Here is a 25,620-nt window from a genome sequence, read left to right as displayed (position 1 = left end):
TGTCGCTCGTAGTGGGAACTTTAATGCAGGCAACTTAAATCCGTTTTACCTCATTTCTAACATGTCAAATGTGCAATCAGAGGGGGAAAAGACCACCACCATTACTCCACAGAGGTCTCCCTCACCCTTCATTTGGAATATCTGACCATAATTCAGTCCGCATGATTACAAACAAAGAATAAGGCAGGAAGTACCAGTGACTCGCTGAATACAGAAGCGGTACGATGACGCAGATGCTATGCTACAGGACTGTTTTGCTAGCACAGACTGGAATATGTTCCGGGATTCATCCAATGGCATTGAGGAGTATACCATCTCAGTCACAGGCTTCATCAATAAGTGCATCGACGACATCGTCCCCACAGTGACCGTACATGAATATCCAAACCAGAAACCATGGATCCACACTGAGCTAAAGGCTAGTGCTGCTGCTTTCAAGGAGCGGGACACTAATCCGGACGCTTATAAGAAATCTCCCAATGCCCTTAGACGAACCATCAAACAGGCAAAGCGTCAATACAGGATTAAGATTGAATCCTACGACACCGGCTCGGACGCTCATCGGATGTGGCAGGGCTTGAAAACTATTACAGACTAAAGGGAAACCCAGCCACGAGCTGCAGAGTGACGCGAGCCTACCAGATGCTCATTTTATAGAGCTGCACCATTGAGAGCATCACCGGTATGGCAACTGCTCGGCATCCAACCGTAAGGCCCGACAGAGGGTAGTGGCTACAGGCCAGTACATCACTGGGGCCAATCTTCCTGCTATCCAGGACCTACAGATGAAGTCGAAGTTTACATACACCTCTGCCAAACACATTTAAAATCAGTTTTTCACAATTCCTGACATTTAAACCTAGTAAAAATTCCCTGTCTTAGGCCAGTTAAGATCACCACTTTATTTTAAGAATGTGAAATTTCAGAATAATTTGAATGATTTCAGCTTTAATTTCTTTCATCACATTCCCAGTGGGTCAGACGTTTACACACATTCAATTAGAATTTGGTAGCATTGCCTTTAAGTTGTTTAACTTGGGTCAAACGTTTTGGGTTGCTTTCCACAAGCTTCCCACAATAAATTGGGTGAATTTTGGCCTATTCCTCCTGACAGAGCTGGTGTAACCGAGTCAGGTTTGTAGGCCTCCTTGCTCGCACACGCTTTTTCAGTTCTGCCCACAAATTTTCTATAGGATTGAGGTCAGGGATTTGAGATGGCCACTCCAATACCTTGACATTGCTGACCTTAAGCCATTTTGCCACAACTTTGGAAGTATGCTTGGGGTCAATATATCCATCATTTTCCTGCCTCAAGCTGTTTAAAAGGCACAGTCAACTTAGTGTATGTAAACTTCTGACCCACTGGAATTGTGACACAGTGAATTAATCTGTGTGTGAACAATTGTTGGAAAAATGACTTGTCATGCAAAGTAGATGTCCTAACCGATTTGCCAAAACTATAGTTTGTTACAAGACATTTGTGGAGTGGTTGAAAAACGAGTTTTAATGACTCCAACCTAAGTGTATGTAAACTTCCGACTTCAATTGTATATACTATAGGGTGTCAGAGGAAGGCCCCAAAAAAGTGTCAAGGACTCCAGTCACCCAAGTCATAGACTTGTGTCAAGTACCGCATGGTAAGCGGTACTGGAGTGCCAAGTCTAGGTCCAAAAGGCTCCTTAACAGCTTGTACCCCCAAGCCATAAGACTGCTGAACAATTAATCAAAAATGGCCACCCTTGACTATACAGTGGGTAATTGACCGTCATCTTGAACTTCTTCCATTTTCTAATAATCTCACCAAGCTGCTTGCCTATTGTCCTGTAGCCCAACCCAGCCTTGTGCAGGTCTACAATTTTATCCCTGATGTCCTTACACAGCTTGGCCATTGTGGAGAGGTTGGAGTCTGTTTGATTGAGTGTGTGGACAGGTGTATTTTATACAGGTGTATCAAATACTTGTTCTCCCCACTGTATGCATTGACCCCCCTTTGTTTTTACTCTACTGCTACTTCTTGTTTATTATGTATGCAGTCACTTTATGTTCAAATTACCTTGACTAACCTGTACATTGACTCGGTACCTCCTGTATCCAGCCCATTTTATTGTGTTATTTTTGTGTTTTACTTATTTTCTTACCTCCATTTTCTTAAAACTGCATTATAAGTAAGCATTTCACGGAAAGGTTGTATTCGACGCATGTGACTTTTTTTATTTGAGTGTCCCCACAGGTGTGGAAACTGAAGTAATTCTACCTAAAAATAGTAAAATACACTTTTCTGGCTCTAACATCCACCTAATCAGTTTGCTCCCTGTTCTTAGTCAACTAATGGAGATAATTGTGTTTGAAAAATAGTTATTTTTGAAAGAACAAGTCAAGTAATGACTTTCAGCGTGCATATAGGGATGGGCAGTCAACTTGTAATCAAATGACTGATGATTGGCTAAAATAAATGGATAATAAGATAGATTGCAGTGAAATCTAACAATACAGTGCCAACCTTTGATGTTATTGATCATAAATCATAAATTGTTTTTTTTGTAACAAATTATGTCTTTACGTCACATGAATGGAGAATTACTTATCCAATTGAACTCAAATATTCATTAACGGAAGTATCACCTGTATTTATTTTTTTACAAATTATTTTCCACTTGTCTTACAAAAAGCTAAAATGACTAGGTATACCGATGTTAACACACACTACACATCAGCACCAACAGCCAGTGAGCTCACTGAGACTCTTAACAATCAGTTATAGTCAGTGTCAAAATGGGTCATTAACAAACTGGTCTTAAATGCATCTAAAACCAAAAGCATTGTATTCGGTTCAAAGCATTCTCTTAGACCTAAACCTCAACTGGAGTTGTGTATTGTCATGACTCTCTCTCCTTGGTGAGGATCAAAAGGCGCCAGATCAGCTCGGTACAGGGCTTACAGAGAGCCAGACCCCACCCCCCTTTCCCACCAGAGGAAGGGGGAGTTGGGCCGGTTTGAAACTTTCTCTCGCTTGCCCTGCAGTAAATATCTTTTTGTTACACAGACTTCACCGCCAAAATTTCAAAATCAAACAGACACTGGGACAATATATTTCAACATCCAAACGTTGGGGATGGAATATTAAATGTCTATTTTGTGATGTCATAAAAATGATCAGAAAGACTGTACAACGGAAATACTAACTTAGGAAACACATTCTAGCTGTAAAGTTTCCACCCTACAGGATGTTAATACAATATGAAGAGCAATGAAATTGTTTGAAAAGAGAAATGAGTTTAATGAGTTTTTCATATGTTCGTTGCACATTAACTAAACCACGCCCCTAATGAGGTCAGAGTTCGTGTCCACATGATTGACCCTCCCTCAAAGGCCAGAGTGCTAAAAAGGACTCAGAGAATTTAAATACAGACCAGAGAATGCGAGGACGTGGTCCACACGTTGAAATGGACCAGAAAATGGTAAGACCCTGTGAAACTCTCAACAAGTGATGAAGGTGAAGACTAGACCAAACAGTCGTAGTCTGCAGTCGGTATGGAAAGTAGTCAAGGAAATTCAACCAAAGACTAGAGGGAAGAACAGATCCCTCACCACCATAGGTACCTCTGATGTATCCATCCTAACAAACACTGCAAGACAAGGACATTGTGACCTCTGGTGGACAACCAGAGACTTACATTGAACTACTCGCCATAGAGGGATCGAGTGGTTTACCGCACCCTCCCGTCCTGCAAGGATCACTACTCTGGACGGTTCTGACATAGAATATGTGGATAACTACAAATACCTAGGTGTCTTCTTAGACTGGAAACTCTCCTTCCAGACTCACATTAACTTCACTGGGATTGGGGGCAGCATTTTCACTTTTGGATGAAAAGCATGCCCAGAGTAAACTGCCTCCTACTCAGTCCCAGATGCTAATACAGTGGGGCAAAAGAGTACTTAGTCAGTGCAAGTTCTCCCACTTAAAAAGATGAGGCCTGTAATTTATCATAGGTGCATTTGAACTATGACAGACAAAACGAGAAAAAAAATCCAGAAAACCACATTGTAGGATTTTTATTGAATTTATTTGGAAATGATGGTGGAACATAAGTATTTGGTCACCTACAAACAAGCAAGATTTCTGGCTCTCACAGACCTGTAACTTCTTTAAGAGGCTCCTCTGTCCTCCACTCGTTACCTGTATTAATGGCACCTGTTTGAACTTCTTATCAGTATAAAAGACACCTGTCCACAACCTCAGTCACATTCCAAACTCCACTATGGCCAAGACCAAAGAGCTGTCAAAGGACACCAGAAACAAAATTGTAGTCCTGCACCAGGCTGGGAAGACTGAATCTGCAATAGGTAAGTAGCTTGGTTTGAAGAAATCAACTGTGGAAACAATTATTAGGAAATGGAAGACATACAAGACCCCTAATCTCCCTCGATCTGGGGCTCCACGCAAGATCTCACCCAGTGGGGTCAAAATGATCACAAGAACGGTGAGCAAAAATCCCAGAACCACATGGGGGACCTAGTGAATGACCTGCAGAGAGCTGGGACCAAAGTAACAAAGCCTACCATCAGTAACACATTACGCCGCCAGGGACTCAAATCCTGCAGTGCCAGACGTGTCCCCCTGCTTAAGCCAGTACATGTCCAGGCCCTTCTGAAGTTTGCTCGAGAGCATTTGGATGATCCAGAAGAAGATTGGGAGAATGTCATATGGTCAGATGAAACCAAAATATAACTTTTTGGTAAAAACTCAACTCGTTTTGTTTGGAGGACAAAGAATGCTGAGTTGCATCCGAAGAACACCATACCTACTGTGAAGCATGGGGGTGGAAACATCATGCTTTGGGGCTGTTTTTCAGCAAAAGGACCAGGACGACTGATCCGTGTAAAGGAAAGAATGGGGCCATGTATTGTGAGATTTTGAGTGAAAACCTCCTTCCATCAGCAAGGGCATTGAAGATGAAACGTGGCTGCGTCTTTCAGCATGACAATGATCCCAAACACGCCGCCCGGGCAACGAAGGAGTGGCTTCGTAAGAAGCATTTCAAGGTCCTGGAGTGGCCTAGCCAGTCTCCAGATCTCAACCCCATAGAAAATCTTTGGAGGGAGTTGAAAGTCCGTGTTGCCCAGCAACAGCCCCCAAACAACACTGCTCTAGAGTAGATCTGCATGGAGGAATGGGCCAAAATAACAGCAATAGTGTGTGAAAACCTTGTTAAGACTTACAGAAAACGTTTGACCTCTGTCATTGCCAACAAAGGGTATATAACAAAGTATTGAGATCAACTTTTGTTATTGACCAAATACTTATTTTCCACCATAATTTGCAAATGAATTAATTAAATCCTACAATGTGATTTTCTGGAATTTTTTTCTCGTTTTGTCTGTTATAGTTGAAGTGTACCTATGATGAAAATTACAGGCCTCATCTTTTTTTTTAAGTGGAAGAACTTGCACAATTTGTGGCTGACTAAATACTTTTTTCCCCCACTATGTATATGCATGTTATTAGTAGATTTGGATAGAAAACACTGAAGTTTCTAAAACTGTTTAAATGTCTGAGTATAACAGAATGCATATGGCAGGCGAAAACCTGAGAAAAATCCAACCAGGAAGTGGGAAATCTGAGGTTTGTAGTTTTTCAAAGCTTGGCCTATCGAATCAAATTGCACTTCCTAAGGCTTCCACGATATGTCAACCGTCTTTAGAAACTTGTTTGAGTCTACTATAAAGGAGGGGGGAATGATTCTCGTGAGAGAATTAGCTCTCGTTCCATTGCTTTTCTACAGACTATGGAACTCTCCGGTTGGAACATTATTGAACATTTATGATAAAAACATCCTAAAGATTGATTCTATACATCGTTTGATTTATGCTTCTACGACCTGTAATCTAACGTTTTTGGAATTTGTCCGACCTTTCCGTTGGAAGTTGCACGCGCATTTCGATTTGTTTACCAAACGCCCTAACAAAAGGAGGTATATGGACATAAATAATGAACTTTATCGGACAAATCAAACATTTGTGGAACTGGGATTCCTGGGAGTGCATTCATAATGCTATTTCTGACTAATGTTGACTGCGCAACATGGCGGATATTTCGTTTGGCTGGTTTGGGCTCTGAGCTTCGTACTCAGATTATTGCATGGTATGCTTTTTCCGTAAATCTGACACAGCGGTTGCATTAAGGAGAAGTTTATCTAACGTTCCACGCATAACACTTGTATTTTCATCAACATTTATAATGAGTATTTCTGTAAATTGATGTGGCTCTGCAAAATCACTGCATGTTTTGGAACTACTGAACATAACGCCAATGTAAAATTATATTCTTTGATACAAATATGCACTTTATCGAACAAAACACATGTATTGTGTAACATGAAGTCTGATTTAGATCAAAGGTTAGTGATTAATTTTTTCTCTATTTGTGCTTTTTGTGATTCCTCTCTTTGGCTGGAAAAAATGGCTGGGTTTTTCTGTGACTTGGTGGTGACCAAACAATCGTTTTGTGGAGCTTTTGCTGTAAAGCATTTTTGAAATCAGACTGAATTAAAAAAATATGTTTGAGAAATTTGATTTATGAGATTTGTTGATTTGTAATTGGCACCCTGCAATTTTATTGGCTGTTGGTGAGGGGTTCCGCTAGCTACCGTTCCCAGATAGGTGAAGCATCTCCAATCCAAAATTAAATCTAGAATCGGCTTCCGATTTCGCAACAAAGCCTCCTTCACTCATGCAGCCAAAAATACCCACGTAAACTGACTGTCCTACCGATCCTTGACTTCAGCAATATCATTTACAAAATAGCCTCCAACACTCTACCTAGCAAACTGGATGTAGTATTTCACAGTGCCATCTGTTTTATCACCAAAGCCCCATACACTACCCACCACTGCTACCTGTATGCTCTCATTGGCTACATATCCGTCGCCAAACCCACTGGCTCCAGGTCATGTATAAGTCTTTGCTAGGTAAAGTCCCAACTTACCTCAGCTCACTGGTCACCATAGCAACACCCACCTGTAGCACACACTCCAGCAGGTATATTGCACTGGTAAACCCCAAAGCCAACACTTACTTTGGCCACCTTTCCTTCCAGTTCTCTGCTGCCAATGACTGGAACGAATTGCAAAAATCTCTGAAGCTGGTCATATCTCCCTCTCTAACTTTAGGCATCATCTGTCTGAGCAGCTTACCTATCACTGTATCTGTATTAGAGGTCGACCGATGATTTTTCAACGCCGATACTGATTATTGGAGGACCAAAAAAGACGATACCGATTAAATTGGCCGATTTTTATTTATGACAATTACAACAATACTGAATGAACACTTATTTTAACTTCTTATAATACATCAATAAAATCAATTTTCCCTGAAATAAATGAAACATGTTCAATTTGGTTTAAATAATGCAAAAAAAGTGTTGGAGAAGAAAGTAAAAGTTCCTTGCTCAGAACATGAGAACATATGAAAGCTGGTGGTTCCTTTTAACATGAGTCTTCAATATTCCCAGGTAAGAAGTTTTAGGTTGTAGTTATAGGAATATTTCCCCTCTATATACAATTTGTATTTCATTAACCTTTGCTATTGGATGTTCTTATAGGCACTTCAGTATTGCCAGTGTAACAGTATAGCTTCCAGGAACACAACGACAACAGCCACCCGCGCTAACTCGCTAGCCATTTCACGTCGGTTACACCAGCCTCATCTCGGGAGTTGATAGGCTTGAAGTCATAAACAGCGCAATGCTTGACGCACAGCGAAGAGCTGCTGGAAAAACGCAAAGAAAGTGCTGTTTGAATGAATGTTTACGCGCCTGCTTCTGCCTACCACTGCTCAGTCAGATACTTAGATACTTGTATGCTCAATCAGATTATATGCAACGCAGGACACGCTAGATAATATCATCAACCTGGTGTAGTTAACTAGTGATTATGATTAATTGATAGTTTTTTATAAGATAATGTTTAATGCTAGCTTGCAACTTACCTTGGCTTACTGCAGTCGCATAACAGGCAGTCAGGTCGTTATTGCGTTGGACTAGTTAACGGTAAGGTTGCAAGATTGAATCCCCCGAGCTGACAAGGTGAAAATCTGGTCGTTCTGCCCCTGAACGAAGCAGTTAACTGATGGCCTAGGAACGGTGGGTTAACACCGTTTCTTATTTTCAATGACTAGCTTGTTCAGGATAGGGGGCGGTATTTCCCCTTTGGATGAATTGTGTGCACATAGTAAACTGCATAAAAATCTGTCCTAAATTGCTAATTTATGCATATTATTACTAGATAGAAAACACTCTGAAGCTTCTAAAACCGTTTGAATTATGTCTGTGAGTATAACAGAACTCACAGGGCAGGCAATCTTCCAAACTGGTTTTGGAAACCTGAAAGTTGGGGCAAACTTTGACGTCATCGCCCCCTCCCTTCCCAACCAGTTACGGATCTGGAAACACTTCCTATGTCTTCCACTAGATGTCCTCATTCAGTAGAGCGTTTAATGGTGCATATGCTGTGAACTTTGACCCAATGTGGTGAAAAACTGTAGGTGTCGCAAGGATTTTCATGTGCATGAAGGCGCACTTTGGACAGAGAGCTTCCTTTGTTCCAGTCAGCCCCAGATGAACTAGGATTGTCATTCGTTTTGTACGTTTATAACATCCTGAAGCTTGATTCTGCACTTAGTTTGACCAGTTTCGTCGACCTGTAGTATGTAAATTTGGAAGTTTTGATGCGCAATTATTCTGGCCAGAAGTAATTTTTTGGGCATTTGAGCTGAAAGTGGTAGCATATGCTACTACATGGACACTAGAATTGAATATTATGAAACAAAACGATGTATTGGGTAAGTATGACTCCTTTCACTACATTCTGATCGAAGATCAAAGGTAAGGGTATATTTGTGTTGTAATTTTGTATTTCTGTTGACTCCAACATAGCGGAGAAATATTGTTACGTCTGAGCGCCGTCTCAGATTATTGCAGAGTAAACTAATTCCGTAACGTTAAAAAATGTGACACAGCGGTTGCATTAAGAACCAGTGTATCTTTCTAACTATATGTAGAACATGTATCTTTAGTCAAAGTTTGAGTATTTCTGTTTTCTGGCGTAGCTTTCTATAATTTCTCCGGACATTGGAGAATTTTCTGAAGATGGTGTCAATGTAAACCGAGATTTATGGATATAAAATGCATATTATCGAACAAAACATAAATGAACTGTGTAACATGTCATATTACTGTCGTCTGATGAAGATTTTAAAAAGGTTGGTGAATGATTTATTTTAATCCTGCTTTTGTCATTTTATCTTTTGTTGGACAAAATGGCTGTTTTTTTTGTTTTGGTGGTGGTCTAACATAAATATATGCTGTGTTTGACGTAAAACATTTAAATCTGACACGCTGGGTAGATGAACAAGGTGTTTATCTTTCATTTGAGGTATTGGACTTGTTAATGTGTGGAGGTTAAATATTTCTAAGAATATTTTTGCATTCCCTGCGCCACCGTTTGAGTTGAACGGGCGGGTGTAGTTCCCGCTTGGGAACCCATGGCGTCAACAGGTTTTAAAAAGGTTAAATAAAGGTGTAAAAAAAAATACAAAATAATTAAAAGGCAAAATACCGATTTCCGATTGTTATGAAAACTTGAAATCGGCCTTAATTTTAAAAAAAATAAAAAATAGGTCATTCCGATTAAATCGGTCGACCTGAAACCTGTATACAGCCAATCTGTAAATAGCACACCCGACTACCTTTGATCTCATCTTGATTACTGTCCCGTAAAATGGTCAAGTGCAACAAGAAAGACCAAGCAAAGCTGCAACTGGCTAAGAAAAAATTATTCCATGTGTTATTTCATATTTGTGATGTCTTCGCTATTATTCTACAAAACAAATATCAGTACCAGTCAAACGCTTGGACACCTACTTATTCAAGGGTTTCTCATTTTGCACAATCTCGGCATTCTCTCAACCAACTTCATGGGGTAGTCACCTGGAATGCATTTCAATTAACAGGTGTGCCTTGATAAAAATGTATTTCCTTCATTAATGCATTTGAGCCAATCAGTTGTGTTGTGACAAGGTAGGGGTGGTATACATTAGATAGCACTATGTAAAGAACTTTGAAAGGTTTTTTCAAGTGCAGTTGCAAAATACATCAAGCCCTATGATGTACTGGCTCTCATGAGGACCGCCACAGGAAAGGAAGACCCAGAGTTACCTCTGCTGCAGAGGATAAGTTCATTCGAGTTAACTGTGCGTCAGATTCCAGCCCAAATAAATGCGTCACAGAAAACATGTAACAGACATCAATTGTTCAGAGCAGACTGAAAAATCAGGCATTCATGGTCAAATTGCTGCAAAGAAACCACTACTAAAAGGACACCAATAAGAAGAAGAAACTTGCTTGGGCCAAGAATCAAGAGCAATGGACATTACACCAGTGGAAAAAAACGGTCCAATTTTTTTGTTCCAACCGCAGTGTCTTTGTAAGTAGGTGAATGAATAATCTCTGCATGTGTGGAATCCACCGTGAAGCATGGAGGAGGTGGTGTGATATGTGAGGGTGCTTTGCTGGTGACACTGTCAGTGACGTATTTAGAATTTAAAAAAAGGCACTTAACCAGCATTGCTACCAAGGCATTCGGCAGCGATACGCCATCTCATCTGGTTTGCACTTAGTGGAACTAAAATGTGTTTGTTAACAGGACGATGACCCAAAACACACCTCCAGGCTGTGTAAGGGCTATTTGACAAAGAAGAAGAGTGATGGAGTGCTGCATCAGAAGACCTGGCCACAATCCAATTGAGATGGTTTGGGATGAGTTGGACCGCAGAGTAAATGAAAAGCAACAAGTGCTCAGCATATGTGGGAAATCCTTCAAGAGACTTGAAAAAGCATTCCTCATGAAGCTGGTTGACAGAATGCCAAGAGTGCGCAAAGCTGTCAACAACGCAATGGGTGGCTACTTTGAGGAATCTCAAATATAACATATATTTTGATTTGTTTAACACTTTTTTGGTTACCACATGATTCCATGTGTTATTTCATAGCTTTGATGTCTCCACTATTATTCTACAATGTAGAAAATAGTAAAAATAGAGAAAAACACTTGAATAAGTAGGTGTCCAAACTTTTGACTGGTACTGTATGTATGCATGCATGTACACACACTTGAAGTCAGAAGTTTACATACAGTCATTAAAACTTGTTTTTCAATCACTCCACAAATTTCTTGTTAACGAACTAGAGTTTTGGCAAGTTGGTTAGGACATCTACTTTGTGCATGACAAGTCATTTTTCCAACAATTGTTTACAGATTTCACTGTATCACAACTCCAGTGGGTCAGAAGTTCACTGTGCCTTTAAAAAGCTTGGAAAATTCCCCAAAATGTCATGGCTTTAGAAGATTCTGATGGGCTAATTGACATAGAGTCAATTGGATGTTTACCTGTGGATGTATTTCAAGGCCTACCTTCAAACTCAGTGCCTCTGTGCTTGACATTATGGGAATATCAAAAGAAATCAGCTAAGACCTGAGTCATCCTTGGGAGCAATTTCCAAACCCCTCAAGGTACCACGTTCATCTACAAACAATAGTACGCAAGTATAAACACCATGGGACCACGCAGCTGTCATACCGCTCAGGAAGGAGACGCGTTCTGTCTCCTAGAGATGAACATACTTTAGTGCGAAAAGTGCAAATCAATCCCAGAACAACAGCAAAGGACCATGTGAAGATGCTGTAGGAAACCGGTACAAAAGTATCTATATCCACAGTAAAACAAGTCATATACCGACATAACCTGAAAGGCCGCTGAGCAAGGAAGAAGCCACTGCTCCAAAACCACCATAAAAAAGCCAGACTACGGTTTGCAACTGCACATGGGGACAAAGATCGTACTTTTTGGCGAAATTCTCTGGTCTGATGAAACAAAAATAGAACTGTTTGGCCATAATGACCATTATGTTTGGAGGAAAAAGGGGGAGGCTTGCAAGCCGAAGAACAACATCCCAAACAAAGCACGGGGGTGGCAGCATCTTGTTGTGGGGGTGCTTTGCTGCAGGAGGGACTGGTGAACTTCACAAAATAGATGGCATCATGATGTAAATTATGTGGATATATTGAAGCAAAATCTCAAGACATCAGTCAGGAAGTTCAAGCTTGGTCGCAATTGGGTCTTCCAAATGGACAATGACCCCAAGCATACTTCCAAAGTTGTGGCAAAATGGCTTAAGGACAACAAAATCGAGGTATTGGAGTGGCCATCACAAAGCCCTGACCTCAATCCCATAGAAAAGTTGTGGGCAAAACTGAAAAAGCGTGTGCGAGTAAGGAGGCCTATAAACCTGACTCAGTTACACCAGCTCTGTCAGGAGGAATGGGTCAAAATTCTCCCAATTTAATGTGGGAAGAATGTGGAAGGCTTCCCGACACATTTGACCCAAATTAAATTATTTAAAGGCAATGCTACCAAATTCTAATTGAGTGTATGCAAAATTCTCACCCACTGTGAATGTGATGAAAGAAAAGCTGAATTAAATCTGTTATTCTGGCATTTCACATTCTTAAAATAAAGTGGTGATCCTAACTGACCTAAAATTTAATTTTACTAGGATTAAATATCTGGAATTGTGAAAAACTGAGTTTAAATGCATAAGGTGTATGTAAATTTCCGACTTCAACTGTACACACAACTTAAATTTAATTACAAGTAATATCCTGTTCTGGTCTATTACTGTTCTGTCATGTATTTGTAAGTTTTACACAGACCCCAGGAATAGCAGCTGCTGCATGTGCAGTAGTTAATGGAGATCTTAATAAACTAAACTAAACTCTCTCGCTCTCAGCACTTTGATTCTGTAAAGGTCACAAACCACTTCCTCAAACAGCATACTTCCTCTTGGTGGACAAACGAGAGACAGAGAGCCTGCCCTGGCAGCGTGGGTGGAGAATACATTTGTGCATGAGTATGCATACATGTGTATTTGTGAGTGTCTGTAGATTTGCTTCTCTAATCAGAATATTAATTAATAAAAAGAGGCAAAGGTGTATGTTGTTCGGTAGAGAGTAGTAGAGCATTTCAAAAGAGATCTATTTTTACTCTCCGCATCATTCAGTGACCACAGAAAGAGAGACTGAAGTTCGCTGTTTAGGGAGGAGATAAGCAAAAAAACAAAAGAGAGGCTTGGTTGGAAGAGACATGTTTAACACTACCATGAAGAAAAATGGTGCTAATTATACAGGAAACGATTAATCATCCCTGCATCATGTGACAATAAGCCACAGTGATCTAACGAGTGTCAAGACATTGAAGAATTTTACTTTCTCTCCAGTATAATACAATGGCTCAGATATTTTGTCATGATCAAGGCCTACCTTCAAACTCAGCAATTCTGTTTAAGCATGGTGCAAGTCGCCTATTGTGCAACATTGTGCAACATTGAAATATTGTTCATTTCATCAACAAAAATTATTTTTTTAAACTGCACTCCCAGTTAGGGGCTCGTAAGTAAGCATTTCACTGTAAGGTCACCTACACCTCTTGTAATTCGGCGCATGTCACTAATAAAATAAAATTTGATTTGAATATTCAAACATTAAATTTTTTCAGTGGCAACTGATGAGACTATAACGGACTAAATAGACCCAGAAAAAAATATTTCCAGTTGACTAAAACAAGAACATCAGACTAAAATCTGACTACTAAATGGACTGGTTAAGAGTTGGAGAGATTAGAGCTTTTCAGTGATAAGCAAAACTAATAATAGAAGCGCAGATGCAAAACGAAATCCTGTCCAGCAGTTAGGATGCACCAAATCCGGCACATACAGCCTAGCCTACATCAGCTGGTGCACTGCGGGAGAGCACGAGATGAGTGTGGGCAGACAGGCTCCGCTCCAGCGCCGCCTCAGATTACACGTGTGGCCCAGGCGACGCTTGCTTTCCCATAGCTAACCAGTCATCACCAGCGTTCTAGTTAGATACCCTTTGCCTAGTTGTGAAACACAAGCTGCTTTACGAAATTAAAAACGGCAGCATTAAGTTTAACGGTAAAACAGCCTAGCTACGTTTCTCTCCCTTGAGTATAGAATGTTGAATTTGTAGTCACGCTCAACCCTTCCACTTTCCCCACTGCATTTCAGAGACAGGTTGTGTAGCCAACGTACTAGCTGCGTCTCCCTCTTTTCCTCAGCGAAAACAGCTTGATTCTAGCCGCTGTTCAAAAGTTTGGCCCGATGAGACCGGCTATACGTATCTTTCCATCAGTGTATTGGAGGGCTGTATTTTACTTTCATGAAACATATTGCAGGTCGTTGTAAAACTAGGCTACTTATGGAACGTTAACCATTTGTTGAGACCTTGTTCAATTCCGTTACCTCATCAGCTAGTTATAGCTAACAATCTGGGGTGCGTTCAGCACGATACAATGTTTTGGAACGTTTAGATAACATTTCTATGTAGAACAAACCTGCCTCTGACATGAAGGAATAACGTCAATCAATTCATGAGATTTCTATCTGCAACGTATTGCAGCTGAACTTGGCCCTGGTAACATTACCAATAGCCTATATGTAAACATTTGGTGGCACAGAAAGACAGGAAAATGGATAGCAAACAATGTACTGACCAAATAATGTTATTTTGAGTTCATGTGGACTCTGACTCAGACTTGAGCACAGGGACTCGTGACTTGATAAGGGCTCTAGGTTTAGTGACTTGACTACATCTCTGGGTGTAATTACACAGTAACCACATTGTAGCATCACAGTAATAAGACAGTAACATAGGGCTGTTACTAAAAAAAGTAAAAAGTAAAGTATTGCATGTCAGAGCAATTGTCCAGGGACAGTGGTATGCCATGCCTGCATATCGCCAAAGATTGATTACCCATGTGACATATTCTACATGACCAAAGGTATGTGGACACCCGCTCGAACATCTCATTACAAAATCATGGGCATTAATATAGGGATTTTCTTCGATTCAACCACAAGAGCATTAGTGAGGTTGGGCGATTAGGCCTGGCACTCAGTCGGCATCCCAAATCATCCCAAAGGCGTTCAATGGAGTTGATGTCAGAGCTCTGTGCAGGCCAGTCAAGTTCTCCAAACCAATCTCGACAAACCATCTCTGTATGGACCTCGCTTTGTACACGGGGGCAATGTCATGCTGAAACAAGAAAAGGCCTTCCCCAAACTGTTGCAAGCATAGAATCGTCTAGAATGTCATTGTATGCTGTAGTGTTAAGATTTCCTTTCTTTGGAACTAAGGGGCCTAGCCCGACCCATGAAAAACAACCCCAGACCATTATTCCTCCTCCCCCAAACTTTGTAGTTGGCACGATGCATTGGGGCACGTAGAGTTCTCCTGGCATCCGCCAAACCCCGATTTGTCCGTCAGACTGCCAGCTGGTGAAGTGCGATTTCGCACTCCAGAGAACGCATTTGCACTGCTCAAGAGTTCAATGGCGGTGAGCTTTACACCACTCCAGACGACATTTGGCAAGGGCTGGGCGATAAGAGTGCATTCAGAAAGTATTCCTTTGCTATGAAACTCAAAATCCGGTGGATCCTGTTTATTGATCAACCTTGAGGTTGCTACAACTTGATTTGAGTCCACCTGTGGTAAATTAATTTGATTGGACATGATTTGGAAAGTCACACATCTGTATAAGGGCCAACAGTTGACAGTGCATGTCAGAGCAAAAACCAAGCCATGAGTTCGAAGGAATTGTCCGTAGAGCTCCGAGACAGGATTGTGTCAAGGCACAGATCTGGGGAAGGGTACCAAATAAGAATCTGCAGCATTGAAGTTCCAAGAGCATAGTGGCCTCCATTGTTAAATGAAAGAAGTTTGGAAACGACAGGTTGCCTAGTGGCATTGGGCCAGTAACCAAAAGGTTGCTAGATCGAATCCCCGAGCTGACAAGGTCATTCTGTTCCTGAACAAGGCAGTTAACCCACTGTTCCTGGGCCTTCATTGTAAATAAGAATTTGTTCTTAACTGGCTTGCCTAGTTAAATAAATAAAAGTGCTGTAACGTAACAATGTGGAAAAAGTCAAGGTCTAAATATTTTCTGAATGCACTGTATATCAAATAAATGTGATTCATTTAAATGTATATTTTTGAGCGATATTCCAAATGCCTTTTTCAGAGTCAATTTTTTTGGTATTTTTCATTTGAGTGTTTGTCCGCTTGTTCTCATGGTATCCTCCTTCTCCCAAGCCCATCCCTCTACCACTCACAACAAAGATGAGATCACTTTTTCCTCTCTGACAAATGGTTTTAAATTGCTATTTGTGCAACAAATTGATAAAGACAAAACAGAAATATTATTTTACTGTAATGGAGTCAACCTTTCAAACCATACCCTGTTTATGTTTCAACTCCTCCAAATTCGAGCAGAGCAGACACTACTAAAATAGATGTATCAATGAACATTCATTCTGGAAAATTAATGCTCAGTTTGTCGCGCACGCATTACGGTAGCACGTATTGCTAGCAACATTTAGTCAAATAAAGATTGCTTTACTAGCTTTTAGTCCGTTTTATAAATGTGCAATAAGCATTAAAAAAAATTAAGGAATTGGCAACTAGTTCTCATTGAGAAATAACAGGCCACTTGATTTCAACATTGAAACAAAGAGGACAGGCTGGCATGTTGATGAAAGTCAGCTGGACAGAAGGTTGTGTTCATAATTCAACTGATGCATTGTCAGCTGAATTCAGAGCTTGTACCTAGATCCAAGTTGGCTAAACTTGAAATATAAGTATTAGCTGGCTACGCACTAGCACATTTTCTTGTGCTCGAGAGATTGTTTACGAGATTGGTGTTAATTTTATATAATGCCTGCTACATTAGTGAATTTGCATTAAACACGTTTCTGGTTAAATTTGTAACTGAAAGCTGCAGTTTAGCAACATAGCAATGCTGGGTTACTATGTCACAACAACTCCCCGGTCATGTTTAGCAGTGTTTACATCTAACCAGAGTGGTCAGAACAAACAAACGAGGGAAGCTACAGAAGAGAAAAATGAGGAAGAAAAGAGGGGAAGAGGACAAGGGGGCAGTGACATAAAAACCAAAATGTGCCAAGAAAAAGCAGATGGAGAAAAGGGAGGAAGAAGAGGAAAGGGAGGAAGTATAGTCAGAGGAAGAGGCCGAATAATAATAAGAACAAAGCCGAGCTAAGGCCAGGCCTGTGAACCCCACGGTTGTGTCAAAGGGCCAAATGTAATCAGGCGTTGTAATTAAAAGCCTATTACTCTGCAGCCATCCCATCCTAACCCCACAGACAGCCAGATCGCCATCTGCACTATGCTGTGTTGCACATGCCTTCCAGAGCCCTGTCAGACCCTACAGTCAAGTGCCCATGGGCTCTCAGTATGGAAACAGACTGAGGATGGGCATTAACATACTGGGAATGGAAGGTGTTTGAACACAACCAGTATGGTACAGCAGGGAGGGACACTTACTATGGCAACAGCGACTAGGCAGATGGCTCATCAATAAACACATGCACAGAGAGAAACACTCATACATAAAGACACCCTCCCTCTGTCAAACACACACATACACAAGGATAAACATGTGTTCAAACACATACCAGTAATTACAGTCAAATGCATTACGCTCCAACAGAAGCATCGGCTACTCAAACATTAACAAGCAGCCTATGTCACATAATGTTAATGCAATGAGGCTGTGGAGTCAACACTCATATTTTTGGGTTGAGTAAGTACACACTTGTGGTCAAGCGCATCTTAGATCTACTGTACAGAAGACATGCAGGCACTGCGAAACGCACTTCTACTGAACTGTGGAAACTGATGAGTCTATACTGGTTGATTACAAAGCAGGGCTTAACTGCAATCTCACAGTCAAACTAGTTCAGCGGAAAATATTAACCAGGTGAAATTGTGTCATTTCTCTTGAGTTCATTGCACGCAGAGTCAGGGTATATGCAACAGTTTGGGCTGCCTGACTCATTGAACTAATTTGCCAGAATTTTACGTAATTATGACATACATTGAAGGTTGTGCAATGTAACAAGAATATTTAGATTTAGGGATGCCACCCGTTAGATAAAATACCGAACAGTTCCGTATTTCACTGAAATGAACGTTTTGTTTCGAAATGATAGTTTCCGGATTCGATCATATTAAAGGCTCGTATTTATGTTTTATGTTATAATTATGTCTGATTTGATAGAGCAGTCTGACAGCAGCAGCTGGCCCGTAATCATTCATTCAAATAGCACTTTCGTGCATTTTGCCAGTAGCTTTTCGCAAGCACAGCGCTGTTTATGACTTCAAGCCTATCAGCCTAATGGCTGGTGTAACCAATGTGAAATGGCTAGCTAGTTAGCTGGGTGTGCACTAATACGGTTTCAAACGTCACTCGCTTTTAGATTTGGAGTAGTTATTCCCTCTGTGCTGCAAGGGCTTTTGTGGAGCGATGCCTCGAGTGTGGCTGCTGTCGATGTGTTCCTGAGTCGAGCCCAGGTAGGGGCGAGGGGAACGGAAGCTATACTGTTACACTGGCAATACTAAAGTGCCTATAAGAACATCCAATAGTCAAAGGTATATGAAATACAAATGGTAGAGAGAGAAAGTCCTATAAATACTATTATAACTACAACCTAAAACCTCTTACCTTGGAATATTGAAGTCTTATGTTAAAAGGACCCAACTTTCATATGTTCTCATGTTCTGAGCAAGGAACTTAAACATTAACTTTTTTACATGGCACATATTACTTTATTCTCCGACAGTTTGTTTTTAATTTATTTAAACCAAATTGAACACGTTTCATTATTTATTTGAGGCTAAATTGATTTTATTGATGTTTTATATTAAGTTACAATAAGTGTTCATTCAGTATTGTTGTAATCATTATTACAAAAAATATATATATAATAATAAAAAAAATATTAAAATCGGCCGATTTAAATCGGTATCGGCTTTTTTGGTCCTTTAAATCAGTATCGGTATTGAAAAATCATAAATTGGTCGACCTCTAACAGAGACTTCCTGTCACAACATGTAATGATTAAAGTTGTTTAAGTGAATAACTCAAATAAAAAGGTTAAAAAAAATGTTTAATGTGTGGCAATACCTGGAGAAGCATAGCTTTTGTCCAGTAGAATACCTTACAAGCCACGGAATCGCTCTGCAATCAACTCTGCTATCCTGGAAGGACACACTGGGCATTGAGATACACCCAAGTCATAAATTGTTCACTCCGCTATTGCACGGCAAGCGATACCAATGCACCAAGTCTGGAACCAACAGGACCCTGAAGAGCTTCTACCCCCAAGCCATAAGACAGCTAAATAGTTAAATAGCTAACCAGTCTATCTGCATTTACCCTTTTTGCACTCTTGACTCATCACATATGCTGATGCTATGGTTTGTCTATTTTTCATGTTACCTTTATTTAACCAGGTAAGCTAGTTGAGAACAAGCTACACATGGAGTTACACATGGAATAAACATCAAGCAACTCTGGGATGCTGGCCTTCTAGGCAGAGTTCCTCTGTCCAGTGTGTGTTTCACCGATCTTAATCTTTTCTTTTTATTTGCCAGTCTGAGATTGGCTTTTTCTTTGTAACTCTGCCAGATACTCAAGTCTAAAAGGTCAGTTTCATTGTTTTTCTAAATCAGAACAGTTTTCAGCTGTGCTAATACTGCAAAAAGGTTTTCTAATGATCAATTAGCCTTTTAAAATGACAAACTTGGATTAGTCAACACAACGTGCCATTGGAACAGGAGTGATAGTTTGATAATGGGCCTCTGTAGACACACCATTAAAATGCAACAAGTCATTCACAACATTAACAATCTAACTGTATTTCTGATCAATTTGATGTTATTTTATAATGGCCCAAGAGTGTTTCTTTCAAAAACAAGGACATTCCAATGAGACGCCAAACTTTTGAACGGTAGTGTGTGTATGAACAGTTCAAGTCAGAAGTTTACATACACCTGAGCCAAACAGATTTAAACTCAGTTTCACAATTCCTGACATTTAATTATAGTAAAAATTCCCAGTCTTAGGCCAGTTAGGATCACCACTTTATTCTATGAATGTGAAATGTCAGAATAGAGAATGATTTTTTTCAGCTTTTATTTCTTTCATCACATTCCCAGTGGGTCAGAATTGTACATGCAAAGCTACCAAATACTAATTGAGTGTCTTTATAATTGTATAACTTGGGTCAAACGTTTTAAGTAGCCTTCCACAAGCTTCCCACAATAATTTGGGTGAATTTTGACCAAATTCCTCCTGACAGAGCTGGGTCAGGTTTGTAGGCCTCATTGCTCGCAGATGCTTTTTCAATTCTGCCCAGGTCAGGGCTTTGATGGCCACTCCAATACCTTGACTTTGTCCTTAAGCCATTTTGCAACAACATTGTAAGTATGATTTGGGTCATTGTCCATTTCTGTCTAGCGTTCGAACGTGCAGTTCCAAACTGAAGTCTTGCTTTTTTATGGCGTTTCGGAGCAGTGGCTTCTTCCTTGCTGAGCGGCCTTTCAGGTTATGCATGCATGTATAAATACCCCGGCAAAAAAAAAAAAGCCTTTTCAGGACTTTGTCTTTCAAAGATAATTCATAGAAATCCAAATAACTTCACAGATAGTCCTTGTAAAGTGTTTAAACACGCTTGTTCAATGAACCATAATTAACGAACATGCACCTGTGGAACAGTCGTTAAGACACTAACAGCTTACAGACAGTAGGCAATTTAGGTCACAGTTATGAAAACTTAGGACACTAAAAGTGGCCTTTCTACTGACTCTGGGGGAAAAAAGACAAAAGACGTCCAGGGTCCCTGCTCATCTGTGTGAATGTGCCTTAGGCATGCTGCAATGAGCACTTCAGATGTGACCAGGGCAATAACTTGCAATGTCCGTACTGTGAGACGCTTATGACAGTGACACAGGGAGACTGGATGGCAGACCAGTGCAACACCTGCACAGGATCGTCCTGACCTGAGGAAGGTACTGGCAACAACTGCCCAAGATACACCAGGAACGCACAATCCCTCCATCAGTGCTCGAGACTGTCTAGGCTGAGAGAAGCTGGACTGAGGGCTTGAAGGCCTGTTGTAAGGCAGGTCTTCAAACATACAGTCACCTATAGGCACAAACCCACCGTCGCTGATGCAGACACTGACGAGTCACGGTTTTGTCTCATGGGGGGGGGGGGGACATCAGGGAAGACATCCTCCTCCCTCATGTGGTACCCTTCCTGCAGGCTCATCCTGACATGACAATGCCATCAGCCATACTGCTCATTCTGTGCGTGATTTCCTGAAAGACCGGTATGTCAGTTTTCTGCCATGGACAGGGAAGAGCCCGGATCATGTCTGGGACCTGTTGGATCGGAGGGTAAGGGTCATTCCCCCCCAGAAATGTCTGGGAACTAGCACGTGCCTTGGTGGAAGTGTGGTGTAACATCTCACAGCAAGAACTGGCAAATCTGGTGCAGTCCATGAGGAGATGCACTGCAGTGCTTAATGCAGCTGGTGGCCACACCAGATACTGACTTACTTTTTCAGTTTGCCTCAGTTGTTGAATCTTATGTTCATACAAATATTTAAACGTTAAGTTTGCTGAAAATCAGCGCAGTGGCCAGTGAGAGGACATTTTATTTTTGCTGAATATATATGTATAAAAATAAATAAATAATCACAGAGTACCAGTCAAAAGTATCTTATTTGGACTATTTTCTCCATTGTAGAATAGTGAAGATGACAAATCTATGAATTAACACAATGAATCATGTAATCAAAAAGAGTTAAACAAAAATATATTTTGAGATTCTTCAAAGTAACCACCCTTTGCAAATCTGTCAAGGCACTCTCAACCAGTTTCTCCTGGAATGCTTTTCTAACATACGCTGAGAACTTCTTGGCTGTTTTTAATTCACTCTGCCATCCAACTCAGCCCTTGAATCAGTGGTCCACACTTTTGACTGGTACTGTATGTGTAGTAAAAGTCATTCAATATTTGAATAAAACAAATTTACAATTCCATTTGTTAACTTATTTTAAACAACGTTGGATGCAGCTTATGGTAGAGAAATGAACAGTCAGCATGAAAACTGCACGCTCCATCAAGACTTCACATCTGTGGCATTGTGTTGTGCGACAAAACTCGAGGTAGACCGATTAATCGGAATGGCCGAATAATTAGGGTCGATTTCAAGTTTATTACAATCGGAAATCGGTATTTTTGGACACCGATTTGGCCGATTTTTACCCCCCACACCTTTTTTAATCTTTATTTAACTAGGCAAGTCAGTTAAGAACACATTCTTATTTTCAATAACTGCCTCGGAACGGTGGGTTAACAGCCTTGTTCAGGGGCAGAATGACAGATTTACCTTGTCAGCTCGGGGATTCAATCTTGCAACCTTACAGTTAACTAGTCCAACGCTCTAACCACCCACCTCTCATTGCACTCCACAAGGAGCCTGCCTGTTACACGAATGCAGTAAGCAAAGTTGCTAGCTAGCATTAAACTTATCTATTAAAAAAACAATCATAAATCACTAGTTAAATACACATGGTTGATGATATTACTAGTTTATGTAGCGTGTCCAGCGTTGCAAATAATCGATGCGGTGCGTATTCTCAAAAAAGGAATGTCCTTGCTCCAATGTGTACCTAACCATAAATATCAATACTTTAAAATCAATACACAGAAGTACATAATTTTAAACCTGCATATTTAGCTAAAAGAAATCCAGGTTACCACGTAATATTAACCAGGTGAAATTGTGTCACTTTGCTTGCGTTCAATGCATGCAGAGTCAGGGTATATGCAACAGTTTGGGCCTAATTGGGCCTAATTTGCCTGAATTTTACGTAATTATGACATAACATTGAAGGTTGTGCAATGTAACAGGAATATTTAGACTTATGGATGCCACCCGTTAGATAAAATATGGAACGGTTCCGTATTTCACTGAAAGAATAAACGTCTTGTTTTTAGATGATAGTTACCAGATTCTACCATATTAATGACCTAAGGCTCGTATTTCTGTGTGTTAAGTCATAATTAAGTCTGATTTGATAGAGCAGTCTGACTAAGCCATGGTAGGCCCCAGCAGGCTCGTAAGCATTCATTCAGACAGCACTTTGTGCATGACAAGTAATTTTCCCAACAATTATTTACAGACAGATTATTTCACAGTACCACAATTCCAGTGGGTCAGTTTACATTCACTAAATTGACTGCCTTAAAATAGCTCGGAAAATACCAGAAAATGTCATGCTTCAGAAGCTTCTGATAGGCTAATTGACATCATGAGTCAATTGGAGGTGTACCTGTGGATGTATTTCAAGGACTACCTTCAAACTCGGTGCCTCTTTGCTTGACATGATGGGAAAGTCAAAAGAAAATCAGCCAAGAACTTAAAAAAAAAAAAAATGTAGACCACAAGTCTAGTTCATCCTCCTTCCAAACACCTGAAGGTCCCATGTTCATCTGTACAAACAATAGTATGCAAGTATAAACACCATGGGACCACGCAGCCGTCATACCACTCAGGAAGGAGATGTGTTATGTCTCCTAGAGAGGAACGTACTTTGGTGCGAAATGTGCAAATCAATCCCAGAACAGCAAAGGAACTTGTGAAGATGCTGGAAGAAACAGATACTTTTGTATCTATATCCACAGTAAAACGAGTCCTATGTCGACATAACCTGAAAGGCCACTCAGCAAGGAAGAAGCCACTGCTCCAAAACCGCCATAAAAAAAAGCCAGACTACAGTTTGCAACTGCACATTTGGAGAAATATCCTCTGGTCTGATGAAACAAAAATAGAACTGTTTGGCCATAATGACCATCGTTATGTTAGGAGGAAAAAGGGGGAGGCTTGCAAGCCGAAGAATACCATCACAACCGTGAAGCACGGAGGTGCCAGCATGTTGTGGGGGTGCTTTGCTGCAGGAGGGACTGGTGCACTTCACAAAATAGATGGCATCATGACACAGGAAAATTATGTGGATATATTTAAGCAGCATCGCAAGACATCAGTCAGTAAGTTAAAGCTTGGTTGTAAATGGGTCTTCCAAATGGACAATGACCCCAAGCATACTTCCAAAGTTGCGGCAAAATGGCTTAAGGACAAAGTCAAGGTATTGGATAGGCCATCACAAAGCCCTGACCTGGGCAGAACTGAAAAACCGTGTGTGAGCAAGGAGGCCTACAAAGCTGACTCAGTTACACCAGGTTTGTCAGGAGGAATGGGCCAAAATTCACCCAACTTATTGCGGGAAGCTTGTGGACGGCTACCCGAAACGTTTGACCAAGTTTAAATTGTTTAAGGCAATGCTACCAAATACTAATTGAGTGTATGTAAACTGACTTCCTGAGAATGTGATGAAAGAAATAAAAGCTCAAATAAATCAATGTCAGGAATTGTGAAAAACTGAGTTTAAATGCGTTTGGCTAAGGTGTATGTAAACTTCAGACCTCATCTGGGTGTGTGTGAAATTTTTGAGAAGGAAAGGAATAGCTCCCTTGTGTACACTGCCGGTTATCAAATCAACAGCCTTTCCTGCAAGACTCCTTGGAGCAGGAAGCTAACAGCAACCACATTGAAATGTGAGATATTGCCATCTTATAATTGTCTTAAATGGATCCATCTTCCACATGGCTGATCTAGCCTGGGTGCCAGTCTGTTTCTGCTCTCTTGCAACACACACACACATATTTCCAGATCCCCTCTCGCAAGACAACAGAAAGGCTGGCACGCAGGTTAGATCTGACCACCAGACTCAGGATCACTGACCCTTCCTCCTACAGTACTGTATGTAACAGTGGCTGACACTGCGTGCAAGTGTCAAGTGCTGTGACAGTGGCTGACTGTCCAGCTAGATCACATCTGATTATCGCTGCTCAATGACAAATTATTCAGCATGAATACCCTTCATACAACAGTAGGGTTGTATGATTCATGTTCTCCACACACACTGAAGCTCTTGTCCTCAAAAGGCTATGCCAAAGAGTTTCCCCGGATAAACATTTTGTCTTATCCTCATAGCTACAGTAGGTCGGTGAGGCTTGTGTGTTTGTAGAGTGAATCATATAACCCTTCTGTCATTAGTATTAGTGCTTCTCTGTACCAGGAAACCTTCAATCACTACAGGGATTGAAGGTAAAGAGACTCACTAAGCAATTAGCCATGCTAACAGAAGGATACACTGAAGTGAGGGTTAAACTACACAAAACCCCTGGTTAACTTTCAATATTAAACAGTTTAAAGACAAACCAATCAACACTCATTTCCAGATCCCAATTGTTTGGTTGAAAAAAAAACATTATGTTCATCTTTCCCCATTTTCTCTCTTCCTTCCTCTGCTTACAAAGTTGGATACCTAAACCATCTGTGAACCTCACATCTGGTGAGGAGTACTAGAGTTGAGTACACTAGCATCTAACACAGTGTTCAGGCTCGGAGTATTGAAGTATTCAAGCATATAAAACAGTGTTAAGGCCATTAGCATGGGATTGTGAAACAGTTCAGACTAATATGTAAAACAATGTTTGGTGTAGGAAATATTGAACACCCAACCAGTAAAAAAATTAAAATAAATAAATA

General features: G+C 40.6%; 1 protein-coding gene across 1 annotated transcript in view; it reads right to left on the bottom strand.

Moving 5' to 3' along the window:
* ubash3ba (ubiquitin associated and SH3 domain containing Ba) overlaps window positions 1-25,620 on the bottom strand; it is a 68,953-nt gene that overhangs the window by 38,398 nt on the left and 4,935 nt on the right. The gene's annotated exons all lie outside the window — the stretch shown is intronic.

This window comes from Oncorhynchus masou, chromosome 12, assembly GCF_036934945.1.
Source record: "Oncorhynchus masou masou isolate Uvic2021 chromosome 12, UVic_Omas_1.1, whole genome shotgun sequence".
Classification (NCBI taxonomy): Eukaryota; Metazoa; Chordata; class Actinopteri; order Salmoniformes; family Salmonidae; genus Oncorhynchus; species Oncorhynchus masou.
Note: the sequence above shows the minus strand (reverse complement) of the source record. Positions and strands in the feature narration are given on the sequence as shown.